We start from the raw sequence: 11,270 nt of genomic DNA, 5'->3' as shown, positions 1-11,270 counted from the left end.
GCTGCAGGTGAGCGGGTGCTGTGGGTGCTGCTAGCCCAGCAGGCCCACCCGCCCGCCACCGCTCGCTGCTAACCGCGGGGTCCCATCCACTTCAGGATTCCCCTTGAGGCCTGGAACAAGACACGTTGGGGTGGAAAGGGGGTACAAGAGGGACTCCCAGCACACGATATGTCGGCCTCAGTTCCGATTTTCCCATGCGGGGGACCTGACTTGGGGCTGGGCTGCGACCCTGGGCCGATCGGGACCCATCGTCACCAAGAGCCCCAGTGATGGACCACTCTGCGAATCGTGCGGGTCAGCACACTAGGGCCCGGGCTCCACACCGGCTTCACCGCAGGGCAGACTTTTTTGGCCAAATATCTGGCCAAGCTCTTGTGTTACGTAGGACTCTTCGTGCAGCAAGACGATGCTGAGACCCTGTGACTTATGTCCTTCAATTCTGATCTTTAACAGAGATACGACAGTCGTGGGATGTGGGGAGGGAAGCAGCAGGGAAGGCCAGGAAGACGTAACAAAACCCCCCTGGGCTCTGGGAGGGGTCAGGGCAGGCACGGTCCTCTCCAGTTTCTTAATGTTCCCTAGAGACGGGAAGCTAGAGGCTGCAGGAACCAGCCTTGCTCACCCGAGGCCTTCCCCCTGGACAGACACACGTACCAAGCAGGACACCAGGTGCTTTTGGGGGGCGGGGGAGGGTGGCAGGTTATCACAGCAGATTATTCTGTAGCCGATGCAGACAAGTCTGCCTTGCTCTTTCCTTTCGTTGGCATTTTATTATGAATTTCACTGTGGCGACAGAAAGGATGAGCCGGAGCCTCCGAGCGGTAACAGCCAGTGGCCGGTGTGTGTCCAGCATCAGAGCCTCCCGAGCCCCAGCGGAGGCCTGGCAATCCTGAAACCTGTCTGATACTGGCGTTGATAAAAGAGCCCGAGTCCTGCTCGATTTATAGGACATCCAGTCCTGCGAAAGGCTCACCCTGCCGCAAGGCCACGCAACGTGTTCGTGTGCAACTGATGCTGGATTTTCACGCCTGCTGCACTTCGTTTCAGAATTGAATGCATTTGTTAAAACAGACTTTACTTTTATTTCAGCACAAACTTTGCTTTCATAGCTTTCTAGCGTCCGAGGTTTGTTTCAAAGGAGAATGTTTTCAAACTCACCGTCCCGTGGCCCAGGTGTATAGGTTCTTTGCTCAGACACAGGCCGATTCAGTCTTCACTGATGTTAGGAAACACAGAGGCCTGGTCTAAATGTATCACAACTTCATAGATGCCCTGAAGGTCTCTTTTTGATGTTCCTGACAATGACCACTCTCTCCTGTTGAGACTTCTTCCATCATCCCTCCCTTACTCTTCTCGCTTCCATCATGACTGAGCTCCCATGACCGTCCGTCTCTTTTGATGCGATACCGAGCACCCTATATCACTGCCACCCTTAAGACGCCTTGCTTACTCTCGTCCTATCATCCCTCCTTTGCCTCTGCGTGCCCACCCACATTCTGCATGCACCGCCTCAACTACCATGACTTGGAAGTCTTAGCTTCTTATTATTTTTATTTTCCTTTAAGAAAACTGTTACTTGCATGGTCTCCAACCCTTTGTACAAAATCTTCCTTCTTCGGGGTAAGGGCCAAGTAGGGAATTGAAGAAGGGTGTCTGCGTTTGAACCTTTGACCGAAAGACACAGTGACTTTCGCCCATAGGTGTAGCGCATGAAGCCGGAAAACAATTGTTAAAGCCTACCTCAAAGAAGGTTCCGGGGGTCCAGTTGGTGATGGATCACCAGATATTAACCAGGCCAAGGGAGTCTGACCTGTGGGGACAAGAAGACATTGAACAGTCAGAGTGTGAAAGAACAAGATACAAAACTCAAAACCTCATTAGAGGAGCTGGGCCACAGTGTGCTGTCAGGTTTTTATGAACATATAGAAGAGTATGGGGCCGCCCTGATGGCCCAGTGGGTTAGCACCGCCTTCAGCCCAGGGCGGGATCCTGGAGACCCAGGATCGAGTCCCACGTGGGCTCCCTGCGTGGAGCCTGCTTCTCCCTCTGTCTCTCTTTCTCTCTCTCATTGTCTCTCATGAATCAATAAATAAAATCTTAAAAAAAAGAGAGAGTATGATCCTGGATTGATTTTTTATGGATTTTCATTGATTAATGGAATCTCTCTGTAAAATGAGTGGCAGTAAAATTTAATCTGTCCTTCTGACTTCGATGGAAGGTTAGATGAATGGAATCACCTCAGATCTGTAACCGGGATCTGTAAACATTTAAAAAGAGGGAGGAGAAGGAAGAAAAAGGCCATGACTTTCCCCATTCCACCACCAGCAGCTTTAAAAAGGAAGCTTGTAGGTATATGGCAATCAGACACATAACTAAGAGAAATTTGCCCTTTGCTATTGAGCCCCTCTTTCACAATTCTTTTTTTGTCCTGTCTTGCTTTCTGTTCTTAATTTTCTTTTTTTTAAGGTTTTATTTATTTATTTGTTTGTTTGTTTGTTTATTTATTTATTTATTTATTTATTTATGAAATAGAGAGGATGAACAGAGAAGGGCAGAAGGAGAGGGAGAGAAGCTGAAGCCGACTGCACACTGAGCGCAGAGCCTGATGCAGGGCTCGACTTCACGAGGGCGAGATGGTGACCTGAGCCCAGACCAGGAGTCGGATGCTTAACCTACTGAGCCACCCAGGCGCCCCTTTTTAATTTTCTTTTGAATATGCCTGTGAATTGATGTCCGGATGATTGTGTCCATGTTCTTGTGGCCTGAGAATCAGAGAAAAGAAGAAAGCAGTGGATAACGGAGAGGAGAGAGAAAATGATATAATAAAGCAGAAGGTAAGAGGGAACTACTGGAAAGTTTGGAGGTGGCTGACATTGTGTCTCCTGGCTGTGCTTCGCAGACTCTTCCCGCAGGAATCTTCGCCCGCCCTTACTTGGCGGCGCGGGGCGTGCTCGTGATGAGTGTGCATGCGGGACACTGAGGTCTGTCTGGGTTGAAGACTGCATTTTTTCAGCAGACACCTTTTCAAGAAATGTTGAGGATATGTCTAATGATTCATCCGGTGCTTTGCCCCCTTCCAGACCACTCTCGTTTTGAGTCAGGGAGAGAAACACTGCCCTTCAGAAGAGCAGAACCAGATTGGTTTGTCCTCTGGCAGCTGTTGAGACCTACAGGGACTCACCCGGTGACTCTGAAAGGGGCTTCCTCCCACCTGCTGCAGCCCAGGGAGGTAGCGGGATCCTAGAAGGCCTCCAGTGGAGTGAGCGCTTGATCTTCAGCCCTGAAGAGGGGCTGCACCAGATGCTGTTTCCTTCTGTACAGGGACCTACTCATTTAAGCAGGTTAAAAAAAAAAAAAGCAGCCATTTTCATATCCAATATTCAATATCTACTTTAATTAAAATGGATATCTATTTAAATTATTTAAAGAAGGTAGCTCTTTGATCATGAGTGCTCATTTCCAAAGACTGTAGACAGCATAACTCAGCCTCCCCAAGTCCTAATTAAAGGTGATAGCCTGAATTAGCATGCGACTACTTGCTATGTTTGTCACATCACTAGCAAAAGTAGTTCCAGCGTTCTTATTTTCTCTTACTTAGATAGACCGCTCCTTCACAGCGGAGAGCCCAAGCTCTCCCTCCCCAAGAAGGGTGGCGGGTCCCTTGGCAGTCTGCAGGATTCCAGAAGGATATGAATGGTGATAATTATTTGGAAGCAATGAAGTAACCACTGCGGTTTCCCAAGCTTTTTAAAACCCTTTCCTATTCTAATGTTTGCTCAAAAGCTGATTATTTGATATTTGTTGTCACTTATTTCTAACACGGCTGAATGGTTCTCGGGTAGCTAGGCAGCATTGAAATTTGCAACGTCTTTCCTAATGAACCAATATTTGGGCAATTAAAGGAGGAGCAAAATCAATGAGATTGGTCCCGATTTTTCATTGCCTCCTTGCAATCACACCAACCAGGAAATCAGCTGGCCCTCAGTGACGCTGTGACGTCAAAGGGTAGGTCTGCGGGGAGAGAGGAATTGCAAGAGGCTAAGTATTTCTCTATAAGGCCTTGAAGTAGCATCCCAGGGTGAGCAGAGGTTCCTGGGATATTCGCTGTGCACACAAGACTCAGAGGACAGGAAGACCTTTTTTTTTTTTTTTTTTTTTTTCTGTTTTTATGTGGCCCGTGATTTCCAGTCCCCGGCCCGGAGATCAAAGGTTCTTTGTTTCAACTGCCCAGCTCTATGGTTCTTCTGGTAACAAGCCCTGCCCTCTGGCCACAGGGGTGTCACTATGAACCAAGTCAGAGCAACATCTTTCTGGACAGAATGGTTAGCATGAGGATATGCTATCAAAGCAAGCCAAATTGGGGAATATTTAAATTTTTTTTTTTATTTATGATAGCTACACAGAGAGAGAGAGAGGCAGAGACACAGGCAGAGGGAGAAGCAGGCTCCATGCACCAGGAGCCCGACGTGGGATTCGATCCCGGGTCTCCAGGATCACGCCCTGGGCCAAAGGCAGGCGCCAAACCGCTGCGCCACCCAGGGATCCCTGGGGAATGTTTTAAATTGTAGTTGCCAGAGAAGTGCCCATTTCTTTCTAATTGGGTGGCTAAAAGGGAGAGAGCCAGGAGTTGCAGAAAGCCACGTTTCTTCTGCTAAAAGGGTTGAAGATTTTAAAAACCTGCAATACGGGGACAGAATCACAATGATGTCCGAGGCCCTAGTTCTAGAAGTCCCAAAGGCCAGCTGCTCCCTGCTGTTTCTGTAGTTTGATTACAGAAGCCAATACAGTTCTCTTTTAAGTAAATTTTAAGTAAATTTCGTTTTTGTCACCTGTAACCAGACTGACCAGACTGACCGAAACCACATATATATATATATATATATACACACACACACATATATACACATATATATATACACACACATATAGTTTATATATATTTGACTTCAAATATAAAAGTGTCTCACCGTCCTGCTATATTGAATTTTATTTAAGTTCTCTTTTCTGTAGCACATCAGCTCAGAATGGTATCTTGCTGCAAGTATATCTTGATATTTTTCCCTTGCTTTGTGTTCCTTCTAGCTAACTCTGGAGTTGATGCAAGGGGTAAAGACTGTGCCCGATTAGGTAGAGCCTGAGTTTGAAGCACTACTGAGGAAAAGAACCTCTCCTTTGTTCGTGTAGCAGACACTACCAATGCTTTTCCCACATCCCTCTGACCTTACCATTTGGTATGCTCCAGCCTTTTCTAAATACAAATATCTGCAAGACTGAGCTCCAGCTGCCCATTCTGGGGGATCACTTAATAATGCACTCTTTATTGTCTTCCATCCCTCGCATGTGCCCTGTTTCCACTCTCAACCAGTATTTTCTGTACCTTTTAAAAGTAAGCCACTTGCACTTAGATTCTGGTTTTAGTATCTGCTCCTGGGAAAATCCAAACAAAAACAAAATTTAAGAACTAGAAGTAAAGAATTTCTTGTCCAGAGAATGTGGCTTGAGATTCTTATGTTTGGGATCTGGAGCTTGTATCTCCAAAAATCAAGAACTTTTCAGAATATAAGGGAATAAGAGGTAGTTTTGCACCATAGATAAGCCCCTGCTTAAACAGTGAAATGATTTTTGATGAGGGTATCAAGACAACTCAACAGAGAAAGAATAGTCTTTGCAAAAACTGATGCTGAGTCAACTAGATAGATACATGCAAAAAGAAAAAAAAAAAAGGAAGCCGCACTCCTACTTTTACCATATACGAAAATTGATTCAAAATGGAAGAGTTAAAATTATAAAACTCTTAAAAGAAAACCTAAGCTTAAAGCTATGTGATTCTGGACTAAGCAATGGTTTCTTAGATATGACACCAAAATCACAGACGGCAAATGAAAAATAAATTGGAGTTTATTTAAAAATTTTAAAAAGCCTCATGTTTCAAAGGACATCGTCAAGAAAATGAAAAGACAACCCACAGAATGGAAGAAAATATATCCAAACCATACCTTAATATAAGCAACTTTTACTCAGAGTTTAAAATAATTCTTACAACTCAAACATAAAAAAACCAACTACCCAGTTTGAAAATGAACAAAGGATTTAATAGATATTTCTCCAAAGATAAATAAATGGTTAATTACTACATGAAAAAATGCTCAAAGTCATTAGTCATTAGGGAAATACAAATCAAAACCATAAAGAGACACCTCGTCATACCCACTAGGATGGCTAGTATCAAGAAGACAAACAATAAATGTATTGGTGGAGATGTGGAGAAATTGAAACCCTCACACACTGGTTGGTGGGAATATAAAATGGTGGAGTCACTTTAGAAAATGGTTTGTTATTTTCCTAAAACGATAAACACAGAGTTACTGTACGACCCAACAATTCCATTTCCAGGTATATATCTAAGAAAATTATATACACGTGTCCACACAGAAACTTGTGCACCAATGTTTTCTCAGTACCATTATTTACAATTATCCAACTGATAAATACATACACATGATGTAGGAGAGGGAACATCTGGTCATATGAAAGGACTGAAATATTGATGCACGCTACAACATGGATAAACCTTGGATATATATAACATGAAAGAAGCCAGACACAAAAGACCCACGTTGTGTGATTCTGTTTATAGTAAATATCCAGAAAAGACTCAGAAAGCAGATTAGTGGTTGCCAGGGGCTAGGGTTGGGGGAAGGCAAACGCCAAGAGACTGCTCATGGGGTTAGATGAAAGCATCAAATAGTCACAGGAGGTAAAAATAATGTTTAGATGGAGCTCTGAGAATTTAGAATGAAATTATCTTGAAAAATGATTAGCTGCTGATTAGACTTTTTTGGCAGAGAAGCTACATGAATGAATTACATTTCTGGAGAAATTACAAGGCAATTCTGAGGGAAAAGATGTTTATAGCTCTGCAGTCATCTTGTACAACTAGAACTAATCTGAGCAAACCTGGGTTCCAATCCTATTACTGCCATTTAGCAGTTATAGGCAAGTTAGTTGGCTTCTCTAAAATCCAATTTACTAACTTAGTGGCGGTCATCATCTGGACTTGTAGATTTGTTTTGCCATGAATGTTGGGTGAACAGATTCTAGGTGCCGTCACGTTTGTGTCAGCTGTGCCAAAGTGCTGTTGAATACAGCTAAACTCTCTCTCCCTACAGAGCTCACATTCTGGGGAAGAAGATGGACAAGTAAAGTAAAGAAACAAGAAAATTCTACTCTGAGGAAAGTGCCCTAAGGGAAAGTAACAGGCTAGGTAGTAATGAGTGAGGATGAGGTGAGGGACGATTTTAGATCAAGTGGTCCAGAAAGGTCTCTCTGAAAAGACGATATTTGAAAAAAGAACAGAAAAAGAAGCAGCCAGCTAGGCAAAGATGTCCGGAAAACTTTAAAAAGGATTTTAAAGACCAATACTATGAGAGAAAAGAGGCAAAGTCATGGAAAAGGAGGGAAAGAAACATATTTAGGAAAGATCAACCTTCCAGATTACACTGTGCGGGGAAGTAATTGGCATTAATGTTGGAAGTAGGCACAGGTTATATGGGTCCATGGCCAAGGTTCACTATGAGGAGCAAATGGGACTCTACATGCTTAGCCTCCATAGCTAGCAAATGGTGCTCATTATTAATAAGGTACAATAGAGCCACTGCCCACAAACTGGATTTCTCTTCAGGGATGCAGCAGAGAGTGTGGTATGGCTATGACATTCTGCTTCATGTAGGCAACCAGAAATGACCTGATTGCTCCGGCCAGCAGGCTAGTGACCCCTTTCCTCCTTCTGTATTCTCTGTGTACTCCTCCCAGAATACAGACTCCATCAAAAGGGGACAGGCTTTTTAGGAGAGGAGCATGTAGGAAATGCTCTGGCCTCCCTCCTAGCAACTCCATTAGTGGATGTACCTTGTGCCATACTGTGCAAAATGTGTGATTTCCCTTTTTCAATTAAAATTGATCAGCATGACTAATACTAAAGGGCCCGGTGCTTTAAATCCACTAAGGATTAGCATTTGGGCTGTGTGGGAGACTGAAACACAGCCATAGAAGCTCTCACACAGAATTGCCCTAGTTACTACAGAAAGAGCCCTAGGAAATGGGATGCAGGGAGCTCAGACAGGAGGCCAATCCACTCCTGTATCATCTCATGTTTCTTTCTGCTACTTGTGATGATGGGCTGCTCTCACCTAGAGGACCAATTATTCTCTATGAATCTTAAACTGACATGCCAGCAATCCAAAAAGGAAGTACGATCCATTATGGCTCAGACAGTAGGGGAGGGGACGGTGACCCATGTTCATAAATATAAAATGAAAAGTTCCCTTTTCTTTTCTTATGTCCAACATGTTGGAAGAAACTTTGGGGGTCCCAATTCTTTCTAGCTTCTAGCCAAACCTCTCCAAGGGAAGGTTAATTCACTCATTTCTTGCTTTTGCTGAGGCTGTAAGTCAGGATTGGGAACGACTATGCTTGGTTTTATCATCTTTTTTCATTTACCTCTCCATGAACTGCGGGACAACAGAAACAAATGTACCTATTAGTGTGTGTCTGGGGAGACTGGGGATGAAGAATGAGGAAAGAGCCGACAAGGAAGAGGATGTGCTAGTTTAACCCATGAATGCATAAAGAAGTGCAGGTACAAAGCTTGAAAAATCCTTATTCTTTTAAAAAAAATGAACCTGAAATAACTCTTCTAGGCTGTATACTGAGTCTAGAACCGAGGCTAGCCAACAGCCTCAGTGGATATTTTACAGGGTGATATCTGAATCATATTAATTAAAACCCAAAAACGTCTACATGGCCATAGTTCCTGAGAAATATAGTCTTCTTATAGTCTTGGTTTTGTGCAGCAACATCACGGCGTATCAGAGTGAATTTTACAGATTGAATTTCTAATGTGACTTCAACACGCAACTGTGGTGGTCATATTTTATTATGTTATTAGACGTATATATGAGCGTTGTTGGTATAAAGAATATTCAAAAATGTACACATGGATGGAAGTGTTTGATCAAAGGGCTATTTGCAGGCAACAGGTTTAGGTAAATGAAGCTAGAGACAGTCTTCAAAAGTGTTTCTGAAGCTGCTTTCGGCCTCCCTTTCAGAAGAAGCAACCCCAGGACAACGAGAACAAGCTCCGCAGTCACAAACGATGAATGGGTTCCATTTTTCCTTAACTGAACGTGGGCCATGGCATGACCCGTGAGCACATGGAGGTAAGTCAGCTCGGGGCTCTATTCAAATTATTAGAAGTATCTCAGCTGATCTGCTGTCATAGCCTCAAAGTGACATTTCTGGTGACTCACATTTGAAACGACTTATGAAAACCATTCCATATGTCAAACTTCATTTCATTCAATTTTCTTCTGGTTGAAAATTGACACTAAAGATGTTTTGTCTTTCAGAGCATCTTCCTGTGGGAGCCAAAGGCCTGATGATGTATAATCCTTCCTGAAGGCTTTATGGCAGGGCTTCACAAAGCAAACATTTTTTCCCCTTATTTTATATCACCCTGACAAACAGAAATGCTGAGCCATTTAATTACAGAGCCAGCCTGACACATCCAGAGAGTCAAATATTCTGGCGGTGTCTAGCTGAAGGGGAAAAATGCGCTGAATTCCCAGAGTTACTTGTCAAGACAATGACACCAAGGAAACCAGTAAATAAGCTGGCAGCCCAACAGCGGTGCTACCACGCGCCTGAGTGGTCTCTGTGGCCCTGAGTCAGCTCCGTAAACCCTGCAGGCCGCAGCTCAGGATGGGGACACTTTGCTTCAGCTTCAGGCTGAGTAGCCAGGACGCAACGGGCATAAGTCAGAAAGAACAAAGGTCAAGCCACAGGCCCAGAAGTCATGAACGGGTCTGTGCTTTGGAGAAACTTCCAGACCTAGAGCTTGCACTCCTAATCCCAAGCTAACAGAAAGAATCTGCACGGACCCAACCGACTGTTTCTTCCTCAGACTCCAAGTATGACCCCCAATCCCCACGACTGTGCATGAGTACTCTAAGATAGCATGTCCGGTAGTGTTTCAAAGCTCGAATACATATCCAAAATGGATCAGGTTACCTTTATTTAAGGTCCTTCCCTCCCCTTTACAACAGTTAATCCCTGTGATAATTTCCAGTCCATTTGATGGTAATAACTAAAGTATGAAAGTTACTCTCTTGAATAGTTTCTGTTTGCATGCTTTAAAGTTTTCTCTCTTTTCCCTTCTTCCATCAATCATAGGACAAAAAGAAAAAGAAAAAAAAAAGTGTGCCTTCCGTGAGACAAACAGTATTCTAAGCACCAGAATCAAGGGGTAGAAATTGTAGACAAGGTGACTATCTTTCAGGAAATTACATTCAAGGTGAGGATTGGGGGACAGAAAACAAATACGTAAAAAGAAAAGATTTTAAAGGGGTTGTAAGTGCTTGGAATAACTACAGAATGATATAGGATGGTTGTAATGTTGGAGACTTTCTTACGTTGGCCAGGGAAGTTCTCTGACGTGACGACGTTTGGACTTGAGACAAGAATGACAAGAATGACAGGAGGCTGCCTGAATTATTTGGGTGAAGAGCATTGCAAGAAAAAGCGTAACTTATGCAAATTCCCTGAGACAGAAATGATCATAGATGAGCTTCAGAGCATAGAAAGGTCAGTGGGCCGGCCAGAGAGTAATGAATAAAGAATGGAGTAGACAAAAGGAGGGTTTTCAAAGGTCAAATCCTGAAAGGTGTTCTAGGCGTATATTTTGAAAAGGAAGATGTAAAATGGTTTTTATTCACAAACAATATGATCTTGTAGGTGGTATAGTCTATAGAAATTCACACAAAATCTGCTAGAGTCCATGACCAAACTTAAGAAAATATCAAGATATAAGATCAAGGCATATTGCATATCTACATACTAGGAAAGAAAAATCCAAAACTGCAATCAAGAAAATTACATTCAAAATAATGCCAAAAGAATTAAAATAATTAGGAAACTTTTAACAAAAAGGAACAAAACCTGCACATTTGAAAACTATAAAACATTGCTGTGAGAAATTTTTAAAAATATATATAAATTGAGAAATATATCCTATTTGGAAAAGGAAGAGCAAATATTTGTAAGATGACATTTCTTCCCAAATGAACCTGTATCATTCAATTCAATCCTTGTCAAAACCCCATAAGTCATTCTTATAGAAATTGACAAACTATTTCTAAAATTTATATGGAAATGCAAAACACCTATACTAGCAAAAGTAATCTCGAAAAATAACAAAAACTGGAGGACATGCT

Source organism: Nyctereutes procyonoides, unplaced genomic scaffold (genome assembly GCF_905146905.1).
Source record: "Nyctereutes procyonoides isolate TBG_1078 unplaced genomic scaffold, NYPRO_anot_genome, whole genome shotgun sequence".
In the NCBI taxonomy this organism is placed as follows: domain Eukaryota; kingdom Metazoa; phylum Chordata; class Mammalia; order Carnivora; family Canidae; genus Nyctereutes; species Nyctereutes procyonoides.
This window is presented reverse-complemented; position numbering follows the sequence as displayed.